The sequence below is a fragment of the Schistocerca serialis genome, chromosome 4, assembly GCF_023864345.2.
Source record: "Schistocerca serialis cubense isolate TAMUIC-IGC-003099 chromosome 4, iqSchSeri2.2, whole genome shotgun sequence".
Lineage (NCBI taxonomy): Eukaryota > Metazoa > Arthropoda > Insecta > Orthoptera > Acrididae > Schistocerca > Schistocerca serialis.
Genome location: NC_064641.1, coordinates 466,857,244 through 466,876,955, shown reverse-complemented (window position 1 = coordinate 466,876,955; position 19,712 = coordinate 466,857,244).

The window sequence follows — 19,712 nt, the reverse complement described above, 5'->3', positions numbered from 1 at the left end:
ATTTCTTTGAACATTGTTCTTGAAAAAATAAATCTACCTTCACCAATATTCTTGCCATTAAAGAACTATATCTGATCTAGTTATCATAAAAAAGATAGAGGGATGTATAGAGGCATACAACCAATCAGGGAATGAGAGTAGAAGGGAAACCGATAATAATGTTGCACTGTACAGCGGCTAGTGGAATATGTGTTTAGATGTTGCTGCATTCTCTATAGGAGGGATGCAATGCTGTAGCAGTGTACATTGTATCTAAATATGCATCTTCTTATTCTATACAGGGAGAAACGTATTTAAACTGACAAACTCTGGGAAGTTGTAGGGGACATCAAAACAAATATTTTTGCCCAATGTCATTTTTTCCTATGAGGATTATTTAAACCGGTGAAGGCCGTATTGCGCTCTTCAGTTATTAGAGGCCGTATCAGAATCTTCAGTTGTTAGAGGGTGCATTACGCTCTTCAGTAGTAGGCAACTGCTGTCCACCAGTGGAGTAGTGCATTGTCTCTGTTTACTAATGGAGCGATACACCTGGAGTGGGTACACTGATATGGTTGGTGCGTACTACGTAGCGCACCACAACGGACGAGCTGCACAACGGGTCTATCAACAACAATATCCTAATCGCCGTATCTCACATCATACGACCTCTGCTGCTGTGTACCAACATCTGCGTGAGACCGGGTCATTTAGCAGATTACCTGGACAGGGACGCCGTCGTACGGTAAGAACGCTGCAATTTGAGGAAGCGAGTGGAGCGGGATCCTTCAATCAGCACTCGTGCAAATGCATGTAACATGGAGACGAATTAGACGAATGTAAGAACAGTCCTTCGAGAGCAATTGTTACGTCCATTTCACTTACAGCGTGTCCACAACCTGGAGCCAGTTGATTATCCATCCAGAGCACAGTTTGCGCAGTAGTACCTGGAACAGTGTGAAATGCCTCCTACATTTCCATCCTCTGTGTTTTTTACCGATGAAACAACGTTCGGGCGTGATGGAGTCTTCAACATGCACAAATCGTATGTTTGGAGTGAGGATAACGCACATGCCACAGTTATTAGCGCTCATCAAGTGCGGTCCTTCGTTAATGTGGGGGTCGGTGTTGTTGGGGACTGTTTAATTGGGCCGTATCTGCTACCTAGACCATTAAATTGCAGGCACTATTACAATTTTCTCGCCAGAGCATTGCCAGAATTGCTGGAAGACGTACCGCTCCCTACAAGACAACGTATGTGGTTCCAACATTACGGGGCGCCTGCACATTTCAGTCGTCGTGTGCGTCGATTCCTGAACCGACGGTTCCCAGAAACGTGGATTGGCAGAGGTGGTCCTGTACCACGGCCTGCTCGAGCCCCAGATATGTCCCATCCAGACTTTTTTGTGTGGGGAGAGATGCACAGTCTTGTTTACGCAACTCCTGTTGCATCAGAAGAGGATCTGGTTGCCCGGATAGTAGCAGCAGCAGGAGCAATTCAGGATACTTCTGGGTTTTTTGACCGTGGCAGACAGAACATGATCCGACGGTGTAACCTTTGTTTACGTGTCAATGGAGGCATTTTTGAAAATCTACTGTAATTGAAATTGGGTTGTGTTAATGTGTTGTCTCTTGGTCATAAAAAAATGGAAAAGTGTTTGTTGGTTTAATTAATTTGCCGTCAGAGAAATCTTCCTCTACCGGTTTAAATACTCCTCACAGGAAAAAAATGACATTAGGGAAAAATATTTGTTATGATGTCCCCTACAACCTCCCAGAGTCTCTCGGTTTAAATACTTTTCACTCTGTAGATCATAAGAAAAATATCATAAAATAAGGGAATGATGCAATACGTCAAACAGACTTAAGCAGATCCATATTAACGAAATTAATAGAACTTTAGCATATGAGATGGATGCTTACTAGCCTACATTATCATAGAATAATATAGCAGTTAACGTATGGCAAATACTGCTAGGTAATATGAAAAAAACAACAACATAGCACAACTTCTGCGTAATACTTGTATCATGTTATACAATATTCTCCTGTTTTATAGGTACATAATGAAATTTATAGATAGGCAGGGAATAGTTTATAATCTCATATCTGTCTTGATTGTCAAGAATGTGTACTTCTACACCAGGCAATTTTCGTGTGTTCCTATGAACCCAGTAGACAAAATGAAGAACAATGGAATGGCTTACATCTGCTTAAAACATTGTTTTAGGTATTATTCACCCCAATGTATGTTGAATCACTTTAACAAGAGCCTGTATTGAGAAAAATATGTTTCTCCATCTTTAATATAGCATATGTATATAATACATATGTCATCTTTGTTAATAATATCCTTTTTATTCATAAATATATATAGGTAATTAAAACTATAGGCAGACTTAGAATTCCCCCACTAGGCAAATTGCATAACGGCAGTAGTGACACACATACGATTTATACAAGGAACCTTTAACAGGTAACGGTTTAAGTGTGCTTAAAACGTTTATTCGTTTAGGTATTTTCCATATCGAAAAGAATTTCAGTATGTGTTATATCACTTGTGGTAACAACATTTTGGATTGACAAAAATATGTTTCCTCAGCTAAAATATACCAATAATGAATAATATCTACACCATAAATTTTAACAATCTGATCCTAGGTTGTAGGCTTATAATTAGACCTAAGTTGGAGAGAGCACAGAGTATAACCTTTTGTTATGTAATGCAGTAGGATATTCCCTATGATATACATAAAGCACAGCCTTCTACAGCATATACATCACACCAGACTTTGAAATGCAATATCCTTGCAAAGAATAGCCAGCTCTCCAGTAGTTCAATGCAACTGGGTGCATAACCTAGATTTACACCAAGAGATAGTCTACAATACGCCTGCCAGGCCTCTTTTGTTTTTAACAGAGTGCTACAGTGTGTTACTACCTGCTGCCGTTAACGGGTATTTCATTAAATCCTACCGTCTGTAAGTAGGCTGTTTAGGTTTTTATGTTGGTAACGTCACGTAGCGCTCTGTATGAAAATCACTGGCTGTGCTGTGTGCAGTCTTTGGCTGGTTGGCATTGTTGGAATATTCGCTATTGCAGTGTTGGGCAGTTGGATGTGAACAGCGCATAGCATTGCGCAGTTGGAGGTGAGCCGCCAGCAGTGGTGGATGTCGGGAGAGAGATAGCAGAATTTTGAGAATAGACGATCCGGACGTTTGTCCATCAGAAAGAGTAAATTTGTAATAGTGGATATCATGAACTGATATATATATATATATATATATATATATATATATATATATATATATATATATATATATATATATATATGATGACGTTTGAACATTATTAAGGTAAATACATTGTTTGTTCTCTATCAAAATCTTTCATTTGCTAACTATGCCTATCAGTAGTCAGTGCCTTCAGTTGTTAGAATCCTTTATTTAACTGGTAATATTGGCGCTCGCTGTATTGTAGTAGTTCGAGTAACAAAGATTTTTGTGAGGTAAGTGATTCATGAAAGGTATAGGTTATTGTTAGTCACTGCCATTCTTTTGTAGGGTTGGTCAGCTGTTTGAAAATCAAATAACGTAAGGGGTGTACCAGCACAGTAATTCATTAATTTTTCTAGGGGGAGGTTTCACGTCTTCTATGGCATACACACCGCATTCTGATTTTGAAGAGCAGTTTGCTCCCAAAGAATAGCCAGTACTATAGCAGAGCAATGGAATTATATGCCTTACACAAGTTTTCACTTACAAATATGTCTGTCACTCCTCTCGCTCTTTTTCTAGTGGCTCACTGCTTTAAGTGGTACTGTTTCTTCCATTAACAAATATTGTGTTAACAACTTTAGTCTTGTACAGAATATATAACCCATCCTGATTTTGAAATGGATTTTGCTTATGACAAATAGCCAGTACTTCAGCAGACCAATGGAAATAGCTGTGTAACATAGATTTTCAAATTTTAGGGGCTACTAATTAAAACTGTGGGTGGACAGAGCCTAGTTTATAACCTTTTCTTGGCCCTGATTCCAGCTCACCTTTTGCATGTCCTTATTATCCCAATAGATAAGCTCCATGCATGTATCATAGTCAAAATTTTTAATGGGGAATGTTTTAAGTTGGCTATTTTGCTTGAGAAATGTGGACATCCCAAAGAATGTACTGGATTGGGAAAATATGTGTCTCAACTTTAATATAGCACTTATGGATAATGCCTCTGTCATCTTCATTGGAGACTGCATTAACAATCTTCATGTAGTTTATAGGCAAATAACTAAAAACTGTAAGCAGATGGAACATAATTTATAACCTTTCCTCGGTCATGATGTCTAGAAAGTATACTTCTACACCATCCTACTTTTTTTGTTAATATTAGTACAGTAGACAAATTGTTGAATGACAGTAGTACTATGCATATTTCTTATACTCTAAAGCACCCAATCCTAATTTGGTAATATCCAACTTTTTGACTGTATTGATACAGGCAGTCAATTCGTTATAACACAAATTTTTTGCATCAACTAGTTCAACTTTTTAGTAAGAAAATGTGTGTTTGTTTAAATAATGCCCTGCTGAAACTTTTAAACGATGAGATATTGACAGGTGCACATTGTCTACTAGATAGCATTCCGGCTCTGACAATCAGTTGTGGTGGTGGCGACCTTGACCTGCCATACAATGGCGTGATATGGGTGGGATTCGCATGGAGCAACTCTTTGGCCATCTCTGAGGAACTGGCTTTAAAATCTGTGAATGTGTATATCTAACACAATGTAAACTATACAGGAGCCACTTATCTTCTATATCCCTCTAGACCATAGTATCATGTAAATTAAAGTGCATATTGTAGAACCGAAAAAGATGTTACAGTTATGGTAACTGACTCACAATGAGGCAAACACTGGACAGTAGTATTATTTGCCAGTCTAACTAATGGAGATGAATGCAGGCTAAATGTATGTGGTCATTACAAGCCAGCTAGTTAGGAGGATCGTAACCAACTTTTTACATGAATTAATTTGAATCTATTACTGTCCGCTGCGGTAGTGTAATGGAGGTAATATTTTTTATTTGATTTATAAACTAACACTGTATCAGTTAGGCTATAACTTTTGCACATCTTAGTAGCCCTAATTGATGCATTTTATCTCTCCACAGGGCAGGTAGCGAAGTAACAGAAAAGTGACTGCAATGTTGTCATCAACAAAAGAAAATCGTTAATCGCTCATCAGCCATATTTTCCATATTCTTCGTATTTTTTCTTTTTTATATACAGTTTTCCAGATTTTTTTTCGTATTTTTTCCATATTATACGTGTAACTGCGCTAGAATATTTGCGCTCTTATTACTTACACAACCAGGTTTCTTTAGCATCTGACACTGATTCATATTCCCCCACCAAGTCAGAGAGGATCTGCAAAGTGTCTGCAAGATCATTTGTTCCTCTTCTTCTTCCAAATGTCCAACCACAAAAAACGTTCATCAACACACAATGGTAACAGCCAAAGCTAACCATTATACACTTTGAGACACACGCATGGACTGTGAATAACACTACTGCTTCCCTGGTAGTTTTACTTTTGCACCCAGAAGTCGTGGTTTGGAGTTAGTTACTCGTACATCTCCATTTTGTTAAAAAATAGTTCTAGCCAAATCTTGCATTACATCCGCACCCATAAGTTTATAATTACACAAATCTCATACAATAGAGAAAGTACTTGATCAATTAGGCCAGCTCCTCTGTACATGACTTAGCCTTATGCTTTTTTTTATATTTCCTCAAAATGGTTTCAAACACTTTCCTGTAATTTTTTCTACAATATGCCTGGTAGTGATGCAGTGTGGCTCTCATGTAGGGAATATGACAGTTTCGGGTTTGACACGATGTCTCTAGAACGTTCCGTCTTCTCACTGTTAATGCACTTGTATATGATATCCTTCCTCTCCTGCATCTGGTTGTTAGATTTAAGTCCTACAGATTCTCCCTGAAATTCCAATTACTCGTGCTTTTTCCCTAAGTGTATCTGTGGTACAATGCATCTTCTATATATCTAGTGCTTACAGTAAAATATAATAGCTTACGCTGAAAATTTCGATTACTCCCTCTGCAGAAATACAGGTATCTTGTATTCGCATTTTGTATGTGGATTTTTCCATATTATACATATTTTTCAGAAATTTTCATATTTTACAATATTTTCCATATCTATACGTTAAGTAAATGTGCAAGAATGTTTGTGTTCTTACTGCTTACCATACCAGATTTCTACACAGTCCAACAGTATTCATATTCGCTTACCATATCAGAGAGAGTCTACAAATGTGTCTGCAAGTTCACTTGCTCCTCTTCTTTTTCCAGATGTCAACCCAGGAAAGGAACCCTCAACACACATGCTAACTGCCAGACTAAACTCTTATATACATTAAACAAACATCGCTGTGAAGGTGAGGTGCTAACTTTAGCTCTGTTAAATACAGCTTTAGTCTCCTAGTACTAACAAAATCTGTTTACATGACCACCTAACAACTGTGACATCCATTTGTACTTTCTCATATGTTACAACACGGGAAACTATCCAACTATGACTGCCAAAGCTTTGTGCGCAGGGTATCCCAGGAGGCACGTTCAATATTCTGATATATGACAGGAATGCTCATTTGAAGCAAAAAATTTCGTACGGACACATCCACTAATCCTAATGGTTTGCGAGGTATAATATGTTTAATATATATTTGTTACTGGGTTAGTAGCGCCCACCTGTGTCTCCGCCGTCCAACGTCTCTAACGTTTCATTGTAGCCCAAACTACCTCCTTGGTTTCAGATTCGTTTGCGACGGATGTCTTTCAACCATTAAACCAGCTGGCTGAACGAGCAGTTGTCCCTGGTGTATTGTGAGTGAGGTAGTGTGAGGGAATGAGAGTGTATCAGAGAGAAGCATCGTTAAATGTATTCGTACACACACTGGTTAAATTGTCATATATCTACACTAATGAAGATTATGCAAGTATAGTGTATGTTTACGTCCTAAGGTATCTGCGATGGTAGTACACCTATTATTGTAAAGGAACATCTTCAGCGCTTTCCGATACATCGAATTCATGATCGTTGAGTGTTTGCTAGAGTTTCAGCACATTACCTGGAACGGGTATTCTTCCTCTCCTATATCTAGTGGTTAGATTAAAGTCCTACAGCTTCTCCCAGAAATTCTGAACGTATGGTTCAACAACCTGTGCAAGAACAGCCAAACACTGTTGAAATGGTGCAGCATCGTCCCACTATCAGCCCATGGCGACTTCTCGCAAGTTCAACGTTCCATGAACACGTGTGCGGCGAACAACACATGAGGAAAACTTGTGATCATTTCACATATAACATGTCCACAATCAATGCCATACGACTTGAAATTTGTCACTGGTTAAACGATAATCTTAATTTTCTTCTACTAATAGTATTCACTGATGAAGCCTCGTTTACACGTAATGCAATCAACACTATACTTAATAATTATGAATGGCCGCAGGAAAAGTCACACGTTACTATGAAATCCATTTACAAATTCGTTTTTAGATCAGTTTTTGGTGCAACAATATCGGGAACACGTAGGGAAGTCCAGTTATTTTAGAAAAGAGGATGACAGGACAGAATTGCTTCCATTTTTTGGAAAATACGTTTGTTGAACACCTTGAGGACATTCTTTTGGCCACTCTGAGTCCAACGTACTTCCAACATGACGGAACCCTTTTTACCAGATGTGTGAGGAAACAAGTTAATTGCACTTACCCTAGTCGCTGGATTGGTCGTGATAGTACAGAGTGGTGCAAATAAAAGTGGCCTGGAGCACAGTACTCACATGTCTATAGTAGATGTTGAAAGTGGCCACCGTTCATGGCTTGGCACTTCTGGACCCTGATTAGCAAGTTGCTGAAGGCGGATCCAGTGAGGACTGCTGGAATGGTTGCAGTCTCGTCCGAAATGTTCTGCTGCAGTTCTTGAAGCCTATGAGGGTTGTTACGAAACATCTTAGACTTGAGGGTTCTCCAACAAAAGTGGGGATCAGGTGAGCTGAGTGGTCATGACGAAAGTGACCGCTGGCTCTGTCAGGCGTGAAGATTGTGTGAATGTGCTCCAAGGTTCGACAAGCTGTTTGAGCAGTTGCTCCATCCTGTTGTAGGTCTTTCCCTCCTCCGTTAATACTGCCACATATAGTTTCAAAATGATGGCAATGTAACACGCCGAAGTCAGCGTATGATGAAAGAAGATGGGACCAATAATGCAGCGTTCAGACACTGCAGACCAAACCCCAACCTTCTGCTCATGTAATGGTTCTTCGAGGAACTTATGCTGATTCTCCGCTGCCCAGAACCTGTGATTCTGTAAGTTGGCAAAAAATGGTTCAAATGGCTCTGAGCACTATGGGACTTAACATCTGAGGTCATCAGTCCCCTAGAACGTAGAACTACTTAAACCTAACTAACCTAAGGACATCACACACATCCATAACGGAAGCAGGATTCGAACCTGCGACCATAGCGGTCGCGCGGTTCCAGATTGAAGCGCCTAGAACCACTCGGCCCCAACGGCCGGCTTGTAAGTTGACATAACCATTCAACTGAAACTAGGTTTCGTCAGACATAAAGAACAGATCCTTGTCCACGCCATTCATTGTTATCTCAGTGAACAGCCGCTCACAAAAAATTCATGAACAACAGACATTCGGTAGGGATGCTTTTGCAGGTCGAGGAGGAGTATTCGTCCACATGATCGACGTGATATGCCAGTTTCCTGCGACAGGCGTCGGGTTGATTAGGTAGGACACTGAAGCATTCTCTGATGAACTGCAGCTACATTGTCTGACGTGCGCCGTGCGGAGTGGCCGCGCGGTTTGAGGCGTCATGCACGGACGGTTGAAAGGTGGCTACACTGAGTCAGAGCGCCAAAGATTGCGCCAAAGATCATTATTCCGCCGCCTCCACTGGAGCAGTAGTAGTTCAGAGGTTGTCGTGGGTAGTGCTTGTTGAGAGGATGTCGGGAGCAGTACTAGTTCAGAGGATGTCGTGTGCAGTTGTTGTTCTGTTGGGCGAGACAGTAGATGCAGTTCGGTTGGTGTAATGTGTAGATGGAAGATGTTGCAATGATCACAGTGTATTTTTCGTCAATATATATGGAGGTAACAAAAAAAATTTTTATTTCACATTTTCTTAATGACAATGCCTCTTGGTCACAGGTTCAGTCAACAAAGCATCTGGCTCGTGTTCATGTATTATTAGACTTCTAATTCTGGTTTCTATGTGCAATTATAGAATTTCTGGTTTTTCAATTAGTTCATTGTAAATGGTGTTTAAAATATCTTGTCGTATTGAGGAAGAACCGTGCCAGATACATGTACGTTGAATCACACTACCACACACAGAACGGTTGCACTTGTGCTTTGTTGTTTCGTAGCTTTTATAGTTGCAGGGGACTTAATTAATCAATTGTGTCAACGGAAATTTCCATTCATTCTTTATTGTTATTTTATGCAGTCAGATTGCTTACTAATACTAGTCAGGGCCAACCGGTTACGAGACTTCGCGACCGGTCACACAGCTGCGAAAATTATTGCATTTTAAGTAAGCCGCCATTCTCGTGGCGACCGCTGCTTCGGATCGTCCCTTGGAATTCTTTTGACAGTAAAAATAGCTAACAGTAGTATTGTTGTAGTAATTTGTAGTTTAGTAATTGTAGTCTATATTGCATGTGTAAGTTTGGTAATTGAACATTTGTAGTTGTCTTGTCATTCTTCTAATGGTATTTTTGTAGAATTTAATTTTTGATGTCTCGTATACGGGGTTGACAATTTTGTGCAATTATGAAGATTTTAATTGTTCGTTAATCGTGTTTGTCGGGAAGCATTTCGTGTGAATGGTATTGTTGGTTATAAAGTGTTATATTGTGTGTAATTTTCGTATAGTGACGAGTTTTGTATGTTTTGTAAATGATTACGCGATCGATGAAAAAGGCAAAAATGATGGATAGTCAGAATGACAAAATTGTTAACATGGCGAACTCGCCAACACAGGAGAACAGTAGGATGAGTAATGAAGTAGAAAACAATTTAATAAGCCGGGAAAATAGTCCGGAACCAGTTCAAAATTTTTCACAATCGGAAAATTTTCAGAATATAAGATTAACGATAGAAGATTCTGAAATAGTATCGAACGCAGATAGCTTTACGGCTATGCCGAAGGAAGTTAGTTTTATGGGAAATGTTAGGGGCGAAAAGAATTTCGAACCAGTTAATATGGAGCAGTTGATGAGTGCAATATTAAATTTGGGATCACAAATAGGAACAATTAAAACTGATATGGGAACAATGGAAACACAGTTGAGATCTGAATTAAAAACAGAGATGGGAACATGGGAAACACGGTTAGACTCACGAATAGGGACATGTTTCAAAAACATGAAAGATGAATTAAAGAAAGAAATTAGAGAAGAAGTACAACCGATTTTGAATGCTCACGATAATAGATTAATTTCAGTAAAAATTAGACAAAAGGAACAGGATAGAGAACAGGAAGAAAGAGATCGCGTGATAGTACAAAAATTTTCAGAGTTAAATTTACAACGTGCACACGATAAGGAAGAAATATTTGAAAGAATCGAGGAATGCGTACCAAATGACAGAATAAATAACCTAACACAACAATATGCACAGTTAACTACTAAGTGTGTCAATACTGAAAGCCGAGTCGGGACACTTACGGAAGACGTAAATAAACAGAAAGAACAAATAGGTGACTTATCGGAAAGAGTTGAGGAGATTTCAGATAAGTCGATAAATAGTAGTTTAAATGGGGACAGGTATTCAGATGATACAGCTCCATTGCCATTTTCAGAAACAGAAGAGTACCAGAATATAAATAAACATGTTGAAAATCAGAGAAAATTTAATGAACGCGTTAAAAGGGAATTTGAGGCGTTACGAAAGCAAGTTAAACAAATTGAAAGTGAAATCGTAGGAAAAGACAGTACAAGAAAGTGGAATCACCGATAGCAGCGAGTTTTGAAGAAAATAATTTATTTCATTTATGAGATGCAACAAGAGAGCGCCGGCCCGCGAACTCGACTATAATCAACATTCGAACTGGGACAGACGCAGTAGTCTTTGTCACCACTAGGCGAAAACTTTGACTATAAACACTTTTTAACTGATCGGAAATTTAAGATTTTTCGCAATTCCAATAATGACATACATCCATGTTCATGGTTAGATAAATTTATGTACGCACTTCCGTGAAATTGGCCACTAAGTCACAAACTGGAATTTATGGGTTGCTATTTAGGTCTTCAGGGGCCACAGGGCCCCGAGCTGTAGTGGTGCTATTTCCCTTTTAGTTTTCTGCACTGCTGCCTACTCTTTTACTATTCTTTGTATATATCAAAACAACTCTTCAACTATCAATCTATCTAGAAAAGGAGTCAGTAAAGAATAACCGGATATGACTATTTTACCCAAAAGTGACAGTTTTCAGGATATTGATGAAAAACGAACCGGCTACGCGCATGCGGACACTTATTAGAGGTTGTAATAATTTAAATGATTTTTATCATGCATTTATATGGGCATATTGGTCCGAAAACACGCAAGACAAACATAGTCTTATTATGCAGCGTAATTTTGAACAGTCTGAGTTCCGCACGCCGGCAGAGTACTTTGAAGACATGATTCGAAAGAATCAATTCCTTTCCAACCCTTATAGCCCGACTGAATTAATTCGCATTTGTTTAACTAAGCTGCCACAATCGATAGGACACATTGCTTTAGCCTGAAGATGTAAAGACGACATTGAAACTTTTAAGACTTTGCTACAAGAACTTGAGTATGACAACGACGACGGAACTTCTTGTAACTTTTTCAGTAATGGTAATCACAATAGATTTTCAGAGAAAAGGGATAATGATCGGAACGGACGTTATAGCGGTAATTTTGAAAATGACAAACGAAACAGACAGGACAATAGATACAAGCCTTATGACAAAGGAAAGCGTAGCGATTAGACAGTGTTATTTAGTTCGCAATGATATTCTTTTTAAACGAAAATCGGTTGACAGCTCTGTTTGGTTAGTTTGCAGTCCTGATGAGTGGGTTAATAAATTGATTTGGTATACACATTTCAGTTATGCACACTTTGGTCCCAGAAAAGGCTTTCATAAATTACGAGAAAATTGCTACTTCAGTAATATGGAAAAACGTATTCGATTTGTTCTTGCCAAATTCAAATTATGTCAAAAGGCTAAGCCGCCAACTATTTCTCACAGAGCACCGTTGTTTCGTATCATTCCAGCGAAATTAAAGGAAATGGCTGCAGTCGATTTGTTCGGTCCAGTGGTTCGTTCTACTAATGGTTTTGCGTACATTTTGGTAGCAGTGGAATTGACATCAAAATATGTGTGTTTTACACCTTTACGCAAAGCAACAGCTCGTTCAGTATCTAAGGCTTTCATCAAAAATTTTCTTAAAGCAGTGGGTCATGTTGATAAAGTTATATCAGATAATGAATCACAGTTTCGCTCTAAATTTGGCTTCGTACTCTACGGCGTCGTAAGATTAAACCAATTTTCATTTCACTTTTTCACCCTCAATCTAACGCTTCAGAGAGATGGATGAAGGAAACCAATAAATTGTGTCGTCTTTATTGTCATAAGAATCACAGAACGTGGGATCAGTATCTTCATATTTTTCAAAACATTCTGAATGAACTCCCTAATGATTCAACTTCTTTACTACCTATATTAATATTAAAAAATAAAGCACCGACAAATCGCATTTCTGAAATCGTTCCTTTTCCGCCTACACGGAAACTGCGGCATTCTGAAGTTGTCAACCTGGCTCTACAAAATATTGCATCTGTGGCTGCTAGAAGAGAGAAATCAGCTAAACGTCCTGGTCGTTTAAAAACCTTGTCAGTTGGTCAAAAATCTCATCGTTTGTCTCACAAAGGAAAAAGCTTGTGTCGCAAATTTTTTCTGCTTTATAACGGCCTATATAGAGTTCGCAAAATTATTCTTGATAACACTGTCGAAGTAGAAACTCTTAAATCTCGGCGCTCTAAGGGAATACATCATATATCGAACGTTAACATTTTTGTGGAATGACATACTTTTGAGAAACTAACAGTTACATGTAAACACGCAGAGAATACAAGGATACCGCGCCGTGTTCTGGCTGCGGCACATACTAAAGCAACAGTCAAGTCTGCGCGCCGCACAAGGCAGTCGTTGACCGCAAACAATTACTTCCTACGTCACGCGAATGCACTGACAGCCGTAAACAAATACACAGTCTAATTTCTCCGACTAAATTCAGTATAAAGCTATAGTGACTTGATAAATTATGTTATTAACGTTCAGTTTTTTTCAGGATACAGTTGTATAAAATATTTAAGAACGTCAGGTAAATTCTGTGTGTGTCCGACGTTAAGAGGACTTGCTATCGAGAAAATTTCAGGAAGAATGTAAATTTGAAGAAGAAAGTAATAAAATAAAAAAGGGAACTATTAATTGAGTTTATTTTTCAGGTAACATATTTCTACTTAGGTATGTACTTTACACGTAATTTGCTGCTCGCGATTACGTGATTTATACTTTGTGTTAACTGATTTTGACAATGATTGATTAATGAACAGGGTTGTTACTTACGTATATTACGCATCGCTTGGCTGCTCTGCTTTTTCACTGATGTCATATTTTTTTATTATATGCCTGCTGTGCTTATTTATTTAAATTATAATTGTCACCTGATTAGTTGTGCTGATATGGCTATGTATGTAAGTTATACTTTGTGATTTATCTGCTTGCGCCTTCATGTTTACTTAATAAGATTAAATATGAACATTTATTTGCTTCTGCTGATATGATGCTAATGACCTGTTTATTATGTAAAATGTATACTTGCTGCTTTGCGTATGGGTTGTATATTTACACATTTCTGATTTGTTGTCATAACTACTCTTTAATTTCGTATATAGAAATGCTGATATGCTGTGTACGAACATGGAGTTTAGGTCACACTCCGCCACACACCGTTGGGTGGCTTGCGGAGTATCAATGTAGATGTAGATGTAGATGTATTTATTATAGATTGTTCGCTTGGCAGAGCCTCGTTGTAGCGATTGTGCTACATCCACTTGTTGACATTCTGTTCTCTACTGGTATATTTACTCGCTATTGCATGTTTCGCTTACGCTCAGTGCTTTATATTTTAAGAATAGAAAATGAACTGCTATAATTCTACGAATGACGTTGGTACAAGAAACTTCATTGAAGTCACATGAGCTGGAGGTTTTATGGAAGCTGTATAAATTTATGCTAATAGAAAGGAAGCTAACGACATGAAATACCAACACTAGGTTTCGACCATTGATAGTTATTACACTGCATTATTCGCGAGCAATTGAAATAGCAAGTGACACTTGACAAAAAAAAAAATACTCCACATGTTTGCTTCTCTTTTGCCATGATTCTTGAAGTGGTGTACACACTGTGAAATATTACGATTTATTCGTTCAGAGTCTTATGTAATCATTCATACTCTGTACTCGTACTTACTTACTAAAAGTTATTTAAACTGGAGGCTGTTAGAGGTCATGTATGCATTTCTTTTATTTAATGATGGACAACGTAACCAAAATGTATTTTATAATTCATAATGAGTAGAAGATTTGGGTCAGGTGGATTACACAGAGGTTGTGTGTGGACATTATGTCTTCGGATTGTATGGCATGATGAATTGAAGTTTGCACTAGAATTTTATCTGTACTTGTTCGAGGAGACAGACTAGAGGAAAGAGTTGTTATGGAAGTGAAATGATATTGGTATATGTATCGACGTATTGAAGAGGTATTATTGAAGTATTGGGATTGTGTGATGTTGATGATTATTGGAATTTTGGTGGACAAGAGGTAAGGTAAATGATATTGGTGATAAGGTTTATATGTATCGACGTAAGAGGTATTATTGAAGTATTAAGATTATGTGATGCTGATGATTGTTGGAGTTTTGGGGGATGAGAGGTATAGTAAGTGAGGAGCATTTTTTTTTTTTGTTGGTTTGTATGGAACAAGAAGGATGAAGATGGCAGACTAGAACACTCCAGTGGAAGGACGATTGTCTACACAAACACACTTTGTTAAATCAATAAGCAGTATATAATTTTTTTTGGAGAGAGGAAGTATTTGCATATCTTGGCACACTGACAGTTGTTCAGTAACCGTACATTTTGATTTGGCTTGGCAAACATTGGTCTTGACATGATGACTATGACGTTGACTAACTATTATTGACTGTTATACACTGTTGCCACTACTACTTGAGACACACGTTGAACATCAAATTTTGACAGAATTGCATTGACACAGTTAACACTATTCAATTACAAATATGAGTGAGCGTGTTTTGTGTGTTTTCCTTTCCTAATCCCAAATAATTGGTACCAACCTACCTCCTAAATATTATTTTACTTGTTTGTTGTGGGTTGCACTGACACCCATAAATATTATAGGTTTACTGATATTTGTGTATTTGTAACAGTTAATATGACAATTATCTGATATCATTTGTGTGTTTATTATAATTTATATGATTAGTGTAAGAGCATTGATGATAATTTTGTAAAAGCAATTGTGTGTGCATTCAAACTGTTGTTCGTGCTTGCACCTATTATCATTGATGAGTGCCACTTGGAAATGTTTAATTTCTGCTGATGAACTCTGATGAACTGTTTAATTATTGAGAGAGAATATTATGGACTGTTACCTGCACTTGCTCAACATTGATGGGCGCCACTTGGAAATGTTTATTTTCTGCTGATGAACTCTGATGAACTGTTTAATTATTGATAGTGAACATTATGGACTGTTACCTGCACTTGTTCAACATTACTGGGTGCGACTGATGGAACTGTCTCTACTGAGATGATGTCACTTGTTGCTGTCTGCACCTGTTCAACATTGCTGGGTGTCACTGATGGAACTGCTTCTACTGAGATAATGTCACTTGTTGCTGTCTGCGCCTGTTCATCATTACTGGGTGCCACTGATGGGACTGCTTCTACTGAGGTGATGTCACTTGTTGGTGTCTGCACCTGTTCGACATTGCTGGGTGCCACTGTTGGAACTGCTTCTACTGAAATGATGTCACTTGTTGGTGTCTGCACCTGGTCGCCATTGCTGTGTGCCACTGTTGGAGCTGTTTAAATACTGCTGACGAAATGTTATGGGACTGCTATTTGCTCCTGTTGACCGTTGCTGGGTGCTACTGTTAGAACTGTCAACTACTCTGAGGAGTGCTACTTGTTTATTGAACTATTGAAAAGATTTTATGTGAATATTTGTATAAACTGATTTTTTGTGTATTTACTGTTTATGAAATGTTATGAGACTCTTACCTGCACCTATTCGTCATTGCTGGTGCCATTGATTGAATTGTTTAACCACTGTGACAAATGATACTTGTGTAAACTATTATGTAAAATCACATGTATGCAAGCATTTGTATTCCTTACTGTATTTTATGTATTAGGTTATTGAAGGGTCAGTGCAAAGCCAAAATTTATATACTTATGTGATATTTACTTATTAATATCATCTTTTATTTTTCTCTGTATTTTTTTTGGACGAATTTGGTGGTATTTTCACCACCAATGCTGGCAAAAATACCATCAAATTCTAGTCCGTTAAGGAGGGGCATATGAAAGGTGGCTACACTGAGTCACAGTGCCAGAGATTGCGCCAAAGATTATTATTCCGCCGCCTCCACTGGAGCAGTAGTAGTTCAGAGGTTGTCGTGGGTAGTGCTTGTTGAGAGGATGTCGGGAGCAGTACTAGTTGAGAGGATATCGTGTGCAGTTGTTGTTCTGTTGGGCGAGACAGTAGATGCTGTTCGGTTGGTGTAATGTGTAGATGGAAGATGTTGCAATGATCACAGTGTATTTTTCGTCAATATATATCGAGGCAAAAAAAAAAATTATTTCACATTTCCTTAATGACAATGCCTCTTGGTCACAGGTTCAGTCAACAAAGCATCTGGCTCGTGTTCATGTATTATTAGACTTCTAATTCTGGTTTCTATGTGCAATTATAGTATTTCTGGTTTTTCAATTAGTTCATTGTAAATGGTGTTTAAAACATCTTGTCGTATTGAGGAAGAACCATGCCAGATACATGTACATTGAATCACACTACCACACACAGAACAGTTGCACTTGTGCTTTGTTGTTTCGTAGCTTTTATAGTTGCAGGGGACTTAATTAATCAATTGTGTTAACGGAAATCTCCTTTCATTCTTTATTGTTATTTTATGCAGTCAGACTGCGTACTAATACTAGTCTGGGCCAACCGGTTACGAGACTTCGCGACCGGTCACACAGCTACGAAAATTATTGCATTTTAATTAAGCCCCCATGCACGGTGCGGCCCCTCCCGCCGCAAGTTCGAGTCCTCCCTCGGGCATGGATGTGTATGATGTTCTTAGCATAAGTTAGTTTAAGTAGTGCGTAAATATAGGGACCGATTACCTAAGGAGTTTGGCCCCTTAGGAATTCACACACATTTGAACATTTTTTGTCTGATGTGGGGGATAGTTTCGGAATATTTTTTGATTTGTTCAAAACAGATTCTGTCAGATATCATATTCGGACTAATTGGTGCATTGCACTCTTAGCTGGCACTTTGACACCAATGAACTTCTCCGCGAACAACTGTCCACACCGTTTTCACGACTCTGTTATCACGTAAATTTCCACAGCGAGCACCCGTTGGTCCACTGTGAGTACCATCGTTCCCTTCGCCCCGCGCCACTCACACTGACACAGCCCGCACTACGCTCTGAACCGGTGTGGATCACGTGGCGGGCGTACACGTGGTGTGCGCGTCATGGGGTGTGGCTATACGCATACATTCACGTTCTGTCGTATCCATTCGTCCGGACCACCTTTATTTGCCCAACCCTGTACAGTTATCTAGCCTTCACGATTGCCAGATCATTCGCCATAAGATTTTGTTTATGGGTTTGGATGAAGTCTGCGTATAAACGAAAGGCGAGATGAACTGCGTGGTCGCACCATGAGCGCTGCTGCCGTCATTAGGAAGCGTGCTGAGGCACCCAGACAAACTACGCAATATGTTCTCCAAACAGGGCAAAAATTCATTGATGCTGGCTGTGAGATATTCGAACATTTATTGTGAACAATACAACTGCTGTAATGTGAATTGTATAATAATGCTTGGAGACGAATGTATCAGACATACGTCTTATTCAATAGCTACTTTGTAAACAGTATGTTTTAATGTTTCCTAAATGTTGTACATGTGTACATATACATGAACCGGAAATGTATTGAATAACACAGAAAGTAAAATTACAATGTACCTTACATGTGTTCCATTTCGGGAGTCATTCAGATTAGGGCGTATGTCCATACGAAACTTTTTGCTTCAAATGATCGTTCCTGTAATATTCCTGAATGAGACCACTCCTCCTGGGACATCCTGTACACTCTAAAACTTTTTGCTTCAAATGATCGTTCCTGTAATATTCCTGAATGAGACCACTCATCCTGGGACATCTTGTGTACTCTTAAGTTACAAAATGTATGTATCACGTGGAAGAAATGTTTAGGATACTGAACAACGTCAGATATCAAGATCCAGAGTGTATGCAACCAATGGAAATAATAAAGTTTGAGGAACATGTTTTACCCAAAGATAAACATACATAGCCCAGTTGCACTACTTTGTGTGTGTGCGTGTGTCAGTTTCCCGAAACAAATTGCATTTGAAAATCAAAACAGGGAGTGTATGTCACAGAAGGTTGTGCTGAATGTATATTGTCGGGAATAAACCTACTCCATAACGAAAGAATTGTCAGTGACGTATGGTTCAAATGGCTCTGAGCACTATGGGACTTAACATCTGAGGTCATCAGTCCCCTAGAACTTAGAAGTACTTAAACCTAACTAACCTAAGGACATCACACACAGCCGGCTGGTGTGGCCGAGCGATTCTAGGCGCTTCAGTCTGGAACCACGCGACCGCTACGGTCGCAGGTTCGAATCCTGCCTCCGGCATGGATGTGTGTGATATCCTTAGGTCAGTTAGGTTTAAGTAGTTCTAAGTTCTAGGGGACTGATGACCTCAGATGTTAAGTCCCACAGTGCTCAGAGCCATTTTTTGACATCACACACATCCATGCCCGAGGCAGGATTCGAACCTGCGACCGCAGCGGCCACGTGGTTCCAGACTGAAGCGACTAGAACCATTCGGCCACAACGACCGGTTTATCAGTGACGAGAAAAGGTTGTAAGATATACACTGTCTATCTATAGTTTTAATTATGTCATCCATCCATCACAAGTATTTCTGTAGTTTGCTGTTGCCTTCTTATAGGCAATTGTATCATCTGCAAAAATTCTGCCTTCAAACAAAAATCTGGCTGTACAGTGCATGGTAGTAGTTTTAACGATTTCCCTTTGATTCCACATTCACGAGTAGTTGCCGATATACATCTGTACACTTGCGTCGCCTTGAAAAAGGGTATCTGGAGAAAATCGACAAAATTATGATAAATAAGCCAAAAATTGTACAGAACAATGGTAGGTACTCATACATTAGAGAGCTTACAGAAAATGTTATGACGAGATTAATATATAACAACTCATCAGCGCCCTAGTCAAACACTGTAA